The 16,231-nt window shown below is 39.5% G+C and overlaps 1 protein-coding gene across 2 annotated transcripts in view; it reads right to left on the reverse strand.

Annotated features, from left to right (window-relative positions):
* The window catches only part of STK32B (serine/threonine kinase 32B), a 161,652-nt gene that overhangs the window by 87,460 nt on the left and 57,961 nt on the right, over positions 1 to 16,231 (reverse strand). The gene's annotated exons all lie outside the window — the stretch shown is intronic.

Raw genomic sequence — 16,231 nt, forward strand, 5'->3', positions numbered from 1 at the left:
ACCTGACTGTTGATAAAACAGTATTTAAAATACCTTCCAGGTTTTTACATTTTTAAATAACTTTATACTCATTCAGTTGACAAAATGGCTTGCTAAATAGCAACGATAAAACGGAAGGCCTTGAAACACACTTGGTATTCACACACGTACATCTGTAGCTCAGTGCCTATGCAAAGTATCCTGGCAGGATAGAGAGCTGCTGTCCCGGGGGTATTTTCCAGATTCAGTAAATATATGCAATGTTCTATTAGCTGAGCATTTTCTACAGCTTGCAGTGTAGCTCCAAATTCAATAAGAAATAAAACTGTAATTTTACTGCCTAACAATACATGTTTTTTCAGTCTGCAACTTATATCTTATAAAATGACAGTCTTCATGGTTACTGACTGAATTCTTCTGGACCCCTTCCCAGAACTGCCTGTTGAATACTCTGAGGACCAAACTCTGATCTGATTTAAATCCTGTAAATCCAAAGGTGTAGCCAGCCAATGTATAGTGTATATATAGTGCTTGGGCAAGCAGGAATTTCCATGTGTTTCTACTTACCTTGGCTATGCTGCCATTGCTCTGTTTACTTCTGATCTGAGTAAACTGTCAGAAACTCTGTGGTTTTCATTTCTGAATGCAACTGTCGAAGAGACAATATTTTAGCTTTCCCAAATGGGGAATGGTGAATACCTTATTTCTAATATGAAGTCACTCTTCTCTTAGAAATTGTTTTAGAATTAATTTTGACGTGAAGTTATATTAGCTTATACCAGTCGTGGATATGAACTGCTGAGAGGTGATCCGCAATGATAGTGCCTCTTCCATCACCTTTTCTCCCATGAGGTGTGTAATATATGTTGGCTACAGATGTGATTCAGTTCTCCTGAACTGTAAAATATATGCTAAGGAAATGAAAAAGAGTGGGCTTCCAGAAAACCTGTGCCCACCCTCCCCCCAAAGGCAGAAAAGCCTATATTAGATTATTTTAATTGACAGTTACGTTCAGTTTCACTTTCATTCCCAGGCTTGCACTTTCTGAAATGAGGCACTGCTTAGGGGTTGTCACAGATGGTTTGTTTTGAATTTAAATGCTTTCTATTCTTTCCGAACACAGTTCTGAGAAGCGCGTGTCTCTAGGTACTGTGCTCTTCTGTTGCATTTCTGTATGCCTGTCAAATGCCAGGAGGGGAAAGCCATTTTATTTGCATTAAGCTTACTTCTCAGTAAGTCAAATCTCTGAAGCAAAATAATAAAGTAGGTGGCACATGGTGTCTGCTCACCTCCAGAGACTCAGAATTTCATAATACACATGTTAAAAAAGAGAAGGCTTCAATTATATTCAAATTACTCTGAATGTTGCGCATTACTGAGCCTGGAGCAATTGCAAAAAGAAAGCTTAAATACGCAGGTACATTTAAGATTTTTTTTTCTTTTTTGACACTGCTGTTATTTTAAATGAAGTAGTTGTAGCATTGAGCAGATGTAATGAGATGTTATTTTTTCCTTCAGTTACTGCTTGAGTAAAGTGTACATTTTGTCTGGTTCCTTTTTATATATTAAAAAAAAAAGTCCAAAATGAAATGTTACAGATTGAAATCTCTACTTAAATGTATAAAGTGAAATATTGTGTCTGGTCTGGGACTAAAGAGCTCTCCTGGTGTCTAGAATCATATAATTAAATGTCAATAAAAATGGTTCTGATGCACCTCTGGTCTTGAGAAGGAAAATGTCCTGAGTCATTTCTTCAGTGATTCAGTCACCATGAGGCAGAGGGTGAAGGTAGGGTAAAGAGTGACTTCTGTGAACTTGCTTTTAAATTCAACGACTGTTCCCATTTCTGAGAAACTAATGAGTGTGTTTCAAAGTGTACCCATGAATGTTTAGTCTAGATAAAAGAGCCATCAGAACAATCCAGAAATAAATGTGAAATCTTGTCCACATCCAGGTGAATGACAACACTTGATGGAACTGGGTTTTCACTCCAAGCATGTGTTTCTGCTGATGCAGTCTGGTTTCCTGTGCTTGTGAGTAGGGAGTGGTGGTCCTTTGTTGTCTCCCAAGCAAGCTTTTAGTGCATCTGCGAATCGTGAATGATTTAAAAGAGAGATCAAAAAGTCAAACTGGAAAGAGCTGGTACTCTATCCCATTTCATTACATCAGGAAATATTACTCTTTGCATAGAAGAGCATGTCTACAGTCAGGTGCAGAGGGTTACATGTTATTTCTGCTCACACTCTATAACAACGTAAGAGCAACCACACTAGGTCAGACTAGACATATATCTAGCTTGGGAGACACCATGGAGCAGACACTCAGGGAGGAGCAAAGAACAGTGTGGAGATATATAAAGCTTTCATCCAGGACTCAACCAACCTCCACCCATTCACTGCTCCAGGACTTTCTGGGACTCTGTTTGGCATCTCCGGGAATCCAGGCTGGGATGACAAGAGATGGGTTTTGTTCTGGGATCTGTCAGACCTGTCAGTGAATGATTGGTCTCCTGCTACTACACCTTGCCTCGCAGGTAAATATATTAAGGCAAGTGCAATCCCTACAAACAGAGCTACAAGGCTTTCAGAGATGACTGTACCCCTAGAACAAAATATTTTGAACCCAAACAGACAAAAAAACCCCAAACCTGCAGAGGTTCAGAAGTATGGCTAATGTTTGCACTCATCAGCCTTCCTGAATCTGTCATGAACTGTGAATGGGGCACAGGCCAGTTTTATTTAGACACTGAAGCTAGAATGACACACACTGAGACACAGCTCTTGAGGAGCTCTGTATATCCTCTACGGTCTTCTCCTCTTTCACTTGGAGCCAGATTTTTCTTTCATTTGTATTGATATATATCTGTGGTAACTCTGCTGATCTTGTCAGAAGAGTTGTTGTATACTGGTGTAGTTAAGATATAAGCTGTATAGGCCAAGTTTGAAAGAACTGATGATGTGGATGGATATGTTCAGTATATCAGCAGACTTTTTCACCCACTTCAAATTATATCACACCTGACACACATCATTATGCTAATCATACACATATAGCCATGGATAATGGTGTTTTCCCTGCACAGTTGAACCAGTTGGGTCAAACCTCTGTGGATGGCATTTCTCCGACTATCTGGATCAGAGCACAGTGCAGTTAAAGGTGCTGCAAACAAGACCATACCGAGAGTTTTTCTGGAGGGCAAATTATGTGTCTATGACCTAGAGGAGAGCTTGGACATGGCAAATAGCAGGTGGTCTCTGGAGCTGATGGCCACTCCACTAAATAGCTCCTGTAGCTACAAATTTTTAAGCTACTGAATGCAGAGCAGGCGTTGCTCCAGGTGCTGCTGTGCAGCTGTGTACTGAACACTGTTGCTCCTGCTCTGCGTTAAGGACTCCCAGGACTTGGTGTACCAGCTCCTGACCGGTTTTGTTTGTCATGGTCACAAGAGTCGTGCCCTCTGTCTCTCTCCCTTATACAAATCCAGTATTCTTTCTTTACACAAGAAATGAAGTATTCCCTTTCAGCTTCTTGCTTTTTCAATATTTCAAGAAATAAGTGGTTTTGATTTATTGGTCTAAGAATTGAAATTGACAGCAAGTGAAATATTGGCCACAGGAAAAATGAATCTTTGAAAATATTGCTGCAGGTTGGGGAGAGGCTGGTGGCAAATCAGACCAGTGGAGATTAGTTTTTTGAGTAAGCACTGTAATTTTACTTTTGTAAGCTTGTTATCTGCTCAAATGCAAATGACATACAAAAGGGCTGATTGGTTTTTGAAGTAAAATCAGAGGTTGTTTGGCATTTTTATGTTAGACAGGTAACTGAGAAATACCTACTGAATGAATTATAGCATTGTGACTGATGTTGAATACTAATAATATATTACTAAATTACTGTAAAGACAAAATTTTAATCCTCCTTGAAATGAAAGAGTAAATGACTTGGAGTAAATTTTTCTTTGTTTCTTTTTTTGTTTGTTTCTTAAGTAGTGTCATGAACCAGATGTAGGAAAACTGTTCTAATTACAGAGCTAGTCTCTGCTTTCTCTTGCTTGAAGAAAACTTTAAATGTATTAGAATCATCTTTCTCCAAATTAAGATAAAATAATAATACCCCTAGCAACAGTCAATTGGATTTTTATTATCTTCAGACTGGAAGATAAAATACCATTGAACAAAATCTTCCATGGAAACAAATTTAAACAAAGCACTTTCTGAATAAGTTATATCTGTTTCCATATTTATATCTGTATATTTGTTTTAATAATATCTATTTTTTTATTTCTATCATATTTGTATTTATTATTTGTATCTCTGTCTCTTCACAAAAGCAGTTACAGAAGAATTATTAAGATCATTTTTCCCCTTTGCATTCCTTCATCTTAGATAGCTAGGGTAAAAATCCTGCCAGATGAGGCACCCACTATAATACAGAGTTCTTGTTTCATACATATTACCTGGGGAAAAGGACATCATGATGGATATTTTATATATGACTAATTTAAGAGTAAAGAACACATTAGAAAAACTTCATCATCAAGTGCAAACCAAACTTCATAAACCTGAGGTCATCAGTTAAAGATACGCACAGTTCAGACATTCAGATAACACTTCTGCTCTGTACTGAATATGATAAATGATTAAGTCTTGGTAGCTCCTAATTAGAAATTTAGAGAAGGATCTTTTTTCAGTTTTCCCCTGGTAGCATTAAAGGGAAGAGGTAATTTTTTTAGGGACGTGAAGCCCCTAGTGACTGTAGATTTTTCCAGTGTAGATGTAGATGTCCCAGAACAGTGCAAAGCAGAGAACTGTAACAGTGCATTGGTTCCTAACTTTGCAGTCAAAACAAGGAACACCAAGGGCTTGGGAAGAGCTGGCCTTGTGTCTCAGTGCCTTGTGGGTTCCTTCTGTGACCCTTTCTCAATTCCTGTTGCAGAGCTGCTCAACGTTGGCCTGGATTAGCAAAGCCTTGAAGAACCTTTCACAGACAGATCCCAACAGGGAAAATGTCCATAAGCCAATTCAGCTTGTCCAACAGAAAGCAGGCAGGTAATGGTTTGACCCTCATTAACTGGTCAGACTGGTCTCCTTCAGACAAATCCTGTGGCTGCATCTGGACTGCCTGGTGCAATCTCATGGAGATGTCTGAGCTACGTCCAAAAAAACCACCTCACCCAGCCACAAGGTTAGTTGTGGCACTGTAGTGTTGCCCCTTTTGCGAAAGCAGAATTTATTACCTCTGGCAAAGCATAAGGCTGGTCTAGTTAGGCTAGTCTGGCTTCCTGAACCCAGGCTAGCACTGCTATGCAGTATTGTGTGAATGTACTGGCTTCTCTGGAAAGAGTCAGCTCCACTTACAGTGCTTCGCTGGTGCTGCAGTCTCGAGTGGTCAGATGGGGTTTGGATTGCCCAAGTTACCACTAACCCTGTTCATCAAAGAGAATTTCCTCGCTGTAGGAAAGATTGTTCAAAAGTAGACTTCAAACTTCACAAAGGAGTGCAAATGTCAGAGCCCCTACCCCAAGTAAGGCTCTCAGGGCTTGAAGCTTTGACATTTCCAGGGATCTCCAGATCTCCTAGAATCCTTATCTCACAACAAAATTTCCAGAAGCAGTAGACTGCCAATGCTATAGCAATCTCCTAGGAAACTATGCCAGTAAGCTTTGGATCCCAAAGGTTGGGGGACCCTTTTTGGAAGGTACAGCAAAGCTGAAAACTGGGACCTTTACTTAAAGACAAGCTTTTGAATGAAGACCTGCTTTCTGCTGGAAAACCAACATGAAGCATCATGTTACCACAGCTGATTCTGCTTGGCTTTCATATAAAGGAAACAAATTTTTACCAGCAAAATAGTTACTGACTTACTCTGTTTTTACATTATGTATAGTTCTACATGACTCCTAATTTGAAGGAGTCATCTTGCTACATTGCTAAACAGAGGAAATCAATGCTGCAGCTGTATTTGCATAACAAAGATGCCCAGTGAATGTCATGAGCATACTGAGACGAGACTGGTTTTTGCGGAGCTCTTAAGGCTTGTACAAAATAAGAATGCATTGAAACCGCCTCGGGAAAGAGAACAATGGAAAATGCTATTAGAGCCTCTCTAGGAAATATGAGGTGAAATGGTCAGGGCAGCACACTCACAAGACTAGATAAGGCACAGCAAATGCAGCTGCAGGTGAGGCAGGGTGAAATGGGGATATGGCTGCCCAGCTGCACTGCCCTCTCACCCTTCCAATGCAAGCACTGCTCCAGGAGCTTTGCTAATTCTTCTGCTTGTCCTCAAAGCTTTTGAGGGCAGAGAAAAACTCTTCTGTACTCTCTGCATGACACATAGTGTAGAGAAGTCACCAGGTACCTAAGTGCTGATAATATAACATCTACTAAGACTAATGTTCCAAGTAACTAGGATCCCATATTCAACTGGTTTATAATTTGTACAAGCAGAGCTTATATACGAAGGGATTTATATTTTGCTGGGAAAGAAAATCAGTATTTTATCTTTCCTTTATAAAGCAAAATGTACTGCAAAAGTATAGCATACAGCCTTATTACACTTATTTACCTGAAGGAAGTAAAAAACTGAACAAGAAAAAAAAGATCAATTGGTAGTCTGTATGTAACTTATGACAAGCAGTGTGTATCAGGTATCACAGTAACTGAAGAAAACTACAGGTCCAAAACTCCCTGGTATAGGTAAGGAGGAATATAATATAGGTATAGTATAGGCTGATATAGGTATAGGTTATAGTATACTATGGGTGCCAAAAATAGCAACTTTGTTCATTCATACATCAAATCATTACAAACCTGCCTGTGCTGAAAAGGTATGCTGAAAACTATTATACCCACTGTGACTGAGAATAGCAAATACTTATCTTTGAATTATGTATTTTATAAAATGAGATGTTCAAGCTAATCAAACTAATGTCAAGTTTGTGTGTTCTGCCAGCCAAGGACAAGCCTCAAGAGACAAACCCCCAAGATTTATGAACTTCGTAAATACAAGTATGCAAGTGCTATGAAGGAATGTTGGAAATGTTCCTTGATAATGTCTGTTTTGCTTACATTTCTATAGATTTCTTTTGTCCTTTTGGAAAATGGATAAGCATTGGTTATTGGGATTTGCAATATGTGCTTGCAAAATATTTAATAGAAGTCTATTGTTGCAAAGAAATGGAAGTACATTTATTTCCAAACTCAGAAAGACAAGAGTCATTTCTCCAAATGCTGTTAAGAACAAAGGACGATTATTTCCTTTATTTCTTTATAAATATATTAAAATATCTTTCAAGATTATTTAAAAAAAACTTTTGAGAACAGGAAAACTCTTCTATAAAGAATTAAGTTGTTTATGCCTATTTGAAACACCTTCTCAAATTCTATTTAGTTCTGATGTGACCAAAGGGGACATCTAAGAAAAATGACTAAATAAAAAATAACCTGAAATGAAGTTGAAAGATGCCAAGAATTTCTGTCTCAACAAAGGTAGTAAGAGACATGTTACAGACTTATTAGCATAGTATATCTTCATATAACCAACACCAATTAATATTAGCTCCCAGCCAGCTAAGGCTTGTAAATTAGAGACAGTTTAGTATTCATCCACACATGAAGGAAAAGTTTTTTTCTCACTCCAGAAGGCTGAGGAGATAAGGCCACAAACCCTCTGACCTGAGAAACAGCTGCTCATCATCCCCATGTGCACGGCCACAGCATTTGGCTCAGCTCATCATGAGCTATGCAACCATGCAACAGGCAGACAGCAAAGAATGGTAATGAACTAAATATATAAAAGCAAAATGCAAAACAATAACTGCTGTTTCTTGTTTTACTACGCACTTTGTGTTCACCTCATGAAATAAACATCATTAATGTATTTTTACATGCATAAACTACAGGTTATTGATCAATGCTGTTTTGAACTGTTCAAGTTCTTTGTGAGTCATGATCATTTGAGATGGTTTGCCTTAAAGCAGCTTCTCTTTTACTCCTTCATCTGGCTCTAATCAACCAATGCTTTGCCCCTTCTAAAGGAAGCTTCTTTATTTCTTCCTCTGATTTTGCACATGCTAGCGGAGGATGAGGTCATTTGAGTTGTGGGTTATGGTAATAACTGTGGATATTTTGCTTATCCTTAATCATGGTGTCTTCTCTGGTATAGTAGAGAAACCATGTGATTAAATGTTGGTGGTGATCTACTAAATTAGAAAGAGTTCTTACTGTTTAGACTGTTTTGTGTTCCTCTAGACTGGGGGTGAAGAGCTTACAGCCGGGGTTTGCATATGGCCCACAGTCACGAGATATACATTACATTGTGATTGAATAGTGTTTACTGAACATTAAGACAGATGCGTAGAATAATTCTGGATGGAGGGGCTCTCTGGAGGTCAACAAGTCCAACCGCCTGCTCCAAGCAGGGCTAATTTCAAACTTAGGTGATGTTGCCAAGGGCCTTGTCCAGGACAGTTTTGAAAATCTCCAAGGATGGAAACTCCACAGCCTCTCCAAGAAGTGTGTTCCAGCCACTCATTGAGTTTTGAAGAGACTTTTCCCACAAGGGGAACCCCCCCCAGCCTCTCCAAGAAGTGTGTTCCAGCCACTCATTGAGTTTTGAAGAGACTTTTTCCTTATATCCAGTTGGGATTTCTCTTGCTGCACCATGTCACTCTTGTCACTCATCCTTTCAGTGTACATGTCTTTTAAAAAGAGTTTTTCTCCATTTGTAGACATTGCCATCTTTATGTCATCACCACCACACCCTTGGGCAGTGGAAGACTGCAATTAGTTCCCTTCCTCAGCTCAGCAGCGTCATGTCCCAGCTCTGCTCTCTAACCCAGGAGCAATGAGACTTCTCTAAATCTTGTAGGCAAGGGTTGGATGAACTTATTCCAAGAAAGACCACTGCAGGAGGTAACTTTTGAGACAATGAGTGACCCTTCACAAACATTTGTTTGAGGCCTAGAGAATTTCAGACAAATAAGATGAACTTTTGGTGCACTATGAATGACTGAAAGTAGAAAAACTACCACGCAGCCACACTGCTAACAATTACTATGACTCTGACAACATTTTTATTCCCATATATTAAGTGATCCATTTTTCCAAGTCCATCTCTAAAAGTGCTTTCTGATAATTTGTTTTTCAGGAGAAAATTAATTACTTTTCTGGCTCATTTGCTCGTATACTTGTAGACTTAATGGCACAGTCTCATGATAAAGTCTGTGTTTTCTCAAATATTGTTAGACCAATGATAAAGTAAGACTTGCAGATGAATGCAAAATAGGCTTATGTCTCAGTCTATTTGTTTAGGATTTTTAGCAGACTTGGATGCAGTATTGTCAAAGCTCATTTTAATTGTTCTGCTATCACAAAAAGCACGGCAGCTTTTACCAAGTTCACTCAGTTTTACTCTCTGAGTCCAAAGTCCATTCTTCACCAATTTTTTTTTCCAAAAGTTTTATCTTTCATATACATTTTGTTGAGGGGATCAAAGAAAAGTCTCCACTATCTCCTGTTCTATGTATAGCCTTCTTTACAGTAGGTACATCACAATTACACATGAGAGTTCTATTCTGGTTGAGTGAATAAGAGCATATATAGAAGGCACTTCGGATTTGCTGATATTCTCAGCTGAATGCAGTCTCTAACCTCCATTCAGCTGTGTTGGAGATGTGCTGTGACTGGTTATACTCATACTTAGCAAATGTTCGCCAAGTTCTTCATTATCATTTTGTGTTATTATCACTGCCAATTTATATCACTTCATATGCACGTGGCACTACAGCAGTAGCAATTATTTTTATAGTGCCAACTAGTCTCTCTTTTCCCTTGCTTGTCTCAAACACATCCAATTTAAGCAAGCAACAGACAGCATATGTGCATTACTCAGGGAAACTGCTCACACAAACAAGTGCCCCACTACAAATGCAGGAAACAGCTCACCAAGAAAAGTAGGTTCTTGGGAAAGAAGTGGACAAGGAAAAAGTTCATTGAGAATAGTGGACTGAAAACATGGACCAAATTTGGGATGCAAGTCCAGAGCTCAGTCTTCAATTTGCAAAGCTTGGTATATTTGTGGCTGATGGTCCATCCCAATGAGTAGAAAATCAAGCAAAGGCAGTAGGAAGCTGGCATGGATGAGCAAGGAGATCCTAACTGAACTCAAACAGAAAAAAGAAGTGTACAAGAGGTGGAAGTGGGGGCAGGTGACCCAGGAGGAACACAGAGTTGCCGTCTGATCTTGCAGGGATAGGGTTAGGAAAACCAAGGCTGACCTGGAGTTGAGTCTGGCAAGGGATGTGAAGGGCAACAAGAAAGGATTCTACAAGTCAGCAAAAGAAAGAGTAGGGAAAATATGGGTCCATTGCTGAATGGGGCAGGGGAGCTGGTGACAGATGACATGGAAAAGGCTGAGGTGCTCAAGGCCTTCTTCACCTCAATCTCCACTGGTAGGACCAGACTTCAGGAATCCCAGGCCCCAGAAGGAAAACCTGGAGCAAGAAAGAACCTAGATGGAGGAGGATGAGGTTAGGGAGCACTTAAACAAACTGGACGTATATAAATCCATGGGGCCTGATGGATTGCATCCATGAATACTGAAGGAGCTGGCTGATTTCATTTCAAGGCTGCTGCCAAATATCTTTGGAAGGTCATGGCAGTTGGGAGAGGTGGCTGAAGACTGTAGAAAAGCAAATGTCACTCCTATCCTCAAGAAGGGCAAGAAGGAAGATCTGGGGAACTACAGGCTGGTCAGCCTCACCTCAATCCCTAGGAAGGTGATGAAGCAACTAATCCTGGAAATCATTTCCAAACACATGAAGGACAAGAATGTAATTGGGAGTAGTCAGCACAGATTTACGAAGGGGAATCTCCTGAAGTTCAACAAGGTGAAATGTGCACCTGAAGAGGAAAAACCCCATGCACCAGTACATACTGGGGCTGACTGACTGGAAAGCAACTTTGCAGAAAAGGATCTTGGGTTCCTGATAAACACCAAGTTGCTTATAAGCCAGCAATGTGCCCTTGCAGCAAAGTAGGCCAACAGCATCCCAAGCTGCATTAGGAGGAGTGTTGCCAGTAGGTCAAGTGAGGTGATCCTTCCTCTCTTCTCAGCACTGGTGAGGCCACATCTGGAGCACTGCATCCAGTTCTGGGCTTCCCAGTACAAGAAAGAGTCCAGTGCAGGGCCACAAAGCTGATAAAAGGACTGGAGCATTCTTCATATGAGAAGAGGCTGGGAGAGCTGGGACTGTTCAGCCTGGAGAAGAGAAGGCTCAGGGGAGATCTCATCAATGTGTATAAATACCTGACAGGCAGGAACGAAGAAAAGGGAGACAGACTCTTCTCAGTGGGGCCCAGTGACAGGACAAGAGGCAATGGGCACAGATGAATTCACAACATGAATTCCATCTGAAGACAAGGAAATACTTCTTCGTTGTGAGGGTTGTCAAACATTGGAACAGGTTGCCCAGAGAGGCTGTGGAGTCTTCATTTGGGGAGATACTAAAATCTCAACTGGGCAACCTGCCTTAGGTGACTCTGCTTGAGCTGGGGGTTTGGATTAGATGAACTCAAGAGGTCACTTCCAAACTAAACAATCCTGTGATTCTGTGATCTTTTCATTACAGCAGCTAACTGATTGGCTCTCTAAACTGGGGCTACATACAATAAAAGGAGTGTTGAAGAACAGAGTTTGAGCAGATATTTGTCTCATGGAGAATTTCCTCTGTTTCCCTTCCCTCTTTCTCACAACCTCATTATCTGAAGTTCACAATACTTCATTTAGTGGAAGATTTAAAAAAAAAAATAGTTACCAAGATTTCTAAATAGACATAAGCACTAATTACTAAAAAAGGATTTCAACCGGACCAAATAACCTAAAGTTTCATAGTACTTAACAATAAGGTTTTGCTGGGGCAACAGCAACTATTGGAAAAAGGCTGTTGCAGGTCTGGACTCATACTTTGGTGGAACCCAAAGTTCAACATTTAAACTTGTTACAGATTACAACAAATGATCTCCAAACCCTATTTTTAACTTCAAAAACTGTTCTGTTTTAGAGACAATTTTATAAGAGTCTTTTTTCAGGTTTATGAAGCAAAGAAACATCAAAGTTGCAGCACTCACCATTAAGCTTCAATCATAACAAAATTTAACCTTCAGCACATGAAAAACTTCACTGAATGAAAAACAAATGAACACATTTTGGAGTTAAGAATAGGCATAAGTCTTTGCTGTAGACACTGCAGTAATTTGGTATGTGTATCTATGTGCATGAGGCACTCTGCATGGGTTGAGAGGCTTAAAATAGTGCTTTTCTTTTTTATTTATTAAGGCATTAACCAGGTTTTTCTCTGAGCTACACGAAAACCTTCATTTTTTACATGCTTAACTTGCACATGTACACCCTCTGTAGCTAGTTGTCTCACTGGAATTGGACAGATTTCCAATTACACCCTTCCCCCTGCCTTACTTTGCTGTAGACTAAAACCTCTCTGCTACTGCAATGAATGGTTCATCTTCTTTTGTTTTTGTTAGAAATACCCAAACACTTTTCAACCGGTTTTCTGCAGAATGTCTTCCACTGATATTATCCCTAGTGAATAAAAGCAGGTACTCAAAAGGTTTCACCCAAGCAGCTCCCCCTATTTTCTGTAAGCAAATTAGTTAATTTAAAACTGTGGTGCTGAAGCATAATGTTTTCAATCACATGTAGATGCCTACTAACATTTTCAGTGAAACCAAGTCTTCCTCTTAGTATGATGTACACCATTTTTTAATTGTGAAGATTTCTAAAATGTTAAAATAAATTAAACAAGTTGGACTGAAACACTGCTCACTCTGTTGAATATTTACTAGTTTATTTCAGGCTTACCTTCTTAATTGGCATACAAGTTATTTTGCAAGCTTTCCAGGCCCAAAAGATGGAGCAAAAATCTGAATAGTAATGTGAAGAATGTAGTGCAGAGCAAATCAAGCTTATTGTCTCTGTCGTTTTAACTGAGGACAGATAGCTGTTTTCAGTTTGAACCTTTTTCCCCAAAAAAATTTCCTTACAATCAATTCTTCTGGAAGGAACATAAGATAGCAGTGTGATTTAAGTGATTCCCCAAGCAGCATGAGCCTACATGAAACAACCTTTTCTTTTTACTGTTGTTTCTCACCCATACACCAAATCTAAGAGAAACCTTGGAAAACATAGAAATAAAGAGGTTTTGGTTTGCTTTCTAGAACATTACTCATAAATCCAACTGGACAAGAACTCAACAACTTACTAGAATTGAGCTTCTTAGACCTAGTTTTGCCCTGACTACCTTCAGGCATGTTATTAATGTGCTTTGAGTTAGAAGAGTAGTTTCTCTAGGATTGCTATGTAGTAAGTAGACAGTCCTGATCATAGGTGTGCTAACTGCTCTCTAGAGATTCCCTTTTTTTCCCATTGATTACAGAGGTAGCCCAAGGGCATGGGGCTGATATCTGAAGTCAGCTTGGAAGAATTCAAGTCCTCTAGAACTTGTCTTTTCTGTTTTGGGAAGTCCCTAATATGATCAGGGCATCACATTCACATGTACATTTTGACTGCCACAGAAGGGTTGATAAATATGACTGACAGTGAACATTCTCTGTTCGATCAGCAAAGGCAAAAATAAGATAGCATTTCTGACTTATGCTGGTCTTACAAGTGCTGAGTTCCTTCCTTTAAATGTGGTGCATATCTTGCTTCTGATCACTCAATTGATTTTACATTTAGCTCCAGGAAGACAGACCTTCATCTATTCACATTAAAAAGAGAGGAAAGGTGTTAAGTTGCAAATGCAATATGTTATAATGCATAATCCAGGAAAAAGGCAAATAGTGAAAACTTTCCTAGTTTTCAATCTCTGTTCCTCAACCCCTTCTGAAGAAGCTTTTGGTTAATGTTCAATTTCATGTAAATGACACCTTCTTCTTTAACAAGAACAAGATTTACTGCAAGGAGATGTGGAAAGAGTGAGGAGCCCTTTAGGGGTTAGGGATCCTGAGGTGAGAAGGAGATACTTTAAGGCAGTTATAAATATAGGAATAATTAAAATTAAATAACCATAGGTACTTTCCCTGTGCTTTTTTTTAAAAATCTTTTTATATTGCTGTCTCTAAGTTAATACCAGCATATCAGTGAAACCTAAAGGAAGAAAAGCTGCTCAGAAATCTCCTCTGTTTAACATATCTTACTCTCATATATTGATAAGCAATTGAGTTGGCACACAAACTGTAGTGATCAGACACACAGTGGGTCACAAAGTAACCTGCACTGGCTCACATCTCTGTAAGGATGCAGGCTAGGACATATATACGGCTAGTTGTCAGCTGGCAGCCTTTTAAACTAAATTAATTTGAATACAAGCAGTCAGATAACCAAACCCCAAGATTCTTAGTGTTCTGTTTCATGGCAGCTCTTGTGCCACACTCATCACCACAGAAACTGAGGGGCTTCCATCAGTATTTTGTGCATGTGCCACATGTTCATGTCCCCTCCTTTTCTTAGCATGTGGAGTGGAACATCTTCCCTTAGGAGAGCTTTTGGATCTTTTCGTTTTCTGAAATGCACAGCACTGTAAGCGCTATGTTAGAAAAGTTCTACCATGCTCTCAGCAGAAAGAGAAGAGGTTTGATACAGCCCTCAGATCCTGGGGAAGGCTATGTCTCTAAAGAAAAAGGGAAAAAACCCTTTTACTGCATTACTTTATCCAAGTTCAGTGTTGTGAATCAGTCAAAGCTCCACGTAAGCTAGTGCACTGTATGGCAGTCCAGGTCTTAGGAGAGCAGCTGGGAGAATGGCAGCCGCTCCCAGGTTAGGCCTTCCTCACACTGTCCTCCAGGCAGAGCACCTGGCACAAATATACCTGATGGAGAGCATGTGTTTCTTGGGCCTGTCTGCCCAAGAATGGGATTTTATGATCTCATTACATGAAAACAATAATGAACTTAGTTCTGCTTGTTTTCTCTTTGTTTAAATTCTCTGGGACCTATTGTCAATGATTCACTGTTCTTTATTTATTGTAACTGCCACCAAAGAGTAATATTTTTGTCATGGCAGAATTTTGAGTATGAATAATCAGATCTTATTGCCACTCCTAGATTCAGCATCTTGTTTTCCCAATTCCAATTATAGTCACAATAAATGTTAAGATTTGTTATAAAACCGAGATAACTCTTGCCTTCTTAGGTTACAGTTGAGCTTATCAAGTTGATTCAGAGCAATTGCAAAGAAGGAACTTCAGTTGTCAGCTACTATCTCACCCCAGACATTTAAATTTATTCTGCAAAATTGTCTGTCAAACCTTCAATGTTTACTCTTCTTTTTTTAATTTTAACATGGCAGAGTGATGTTATTTGTGATAACAGTGCTTAGCTTAATGGAGGTGCAGGGAGGAGGAGCATGTCAAACTGTCAGAAGCGAGGGAGAGACCCCAATGACAGCAAAGATCACCTTTGAAAGCAACATTGCACTAAGGAGGGATCATTAACTTTAGGGCTGCACCCAGGGCCTTTGTCATCAGGTGTTTTTTCTCCTGATGCAAACAGGAGTGGATATGAAGGAATAATACTGAAAGCACACATACTTCCTCACATGTACCATTTCTCAGCTTCCACATGTAAGGCTTCTTGAATCACTATTTCTATATTAAGAATACAACACAATACAGCAGATATTAATGGTATACAGTGACTGTCAATGACTTACTGGTGTCTTTCAGGAAGACTTCCCTGGCTGCATGTCCTGCACCACTACAGGCTTCTTGCCAGAGATAGGTTGTGTTACTGGTCAGGAAGATGAGACAGGGACTAAGTTGGATGCAATTGTTGTGGATGCCCAAATCTACAGCTGAAGACCTACAGTCCTTTCTCTATCTATATTGCTGAGCTAATGGCTGAACAGTTGCTTTTTCCAGTGGCTCAGTAGGACAGGATCCAGTGTTGCTTCCTTTCCTGACCTGTCCTCAGCACACGTATGGCCTGATCTTACCCTGAATCTCTCTCAACCTGTTTCTTTATAAAGAAAATAGGAAGGGGAAGGAAATTTAAGCAACAGTGCTTAAAAATTTGGTTCACTGATGCTCAAAACTTGCATGGAAATCCCAGGGTTTTATCCTTTTTTTTTTCCTTTTTAACCTGTGCCCAAGCACTACAAAAGCTAGTAGAAATACTACCACAGAGTACAAGAGTTTTTTCACTTAAAAAAAAAAAAAAAATAAATAAATTATTAT

The sequence above is a fragment of the Aptenodytes forsteri genome, unplaced genomic scaffold, assembly GCF_000699145.1.
Source record: "Aptenodytes forsteri isolate BGI_AS27 unplaced genomic scaffold, ASM69914v1 Scaffold111, whole genome shotgun sequence".
In the NCBI taxonomy this organism is placed as follows: domain Eukaryota; kingdom Metazoa; phylum Chordata; class Aves; order Sphenisciformes; family Spheniscidae; genus Aptenodytes; species Aptenodytes forsteri.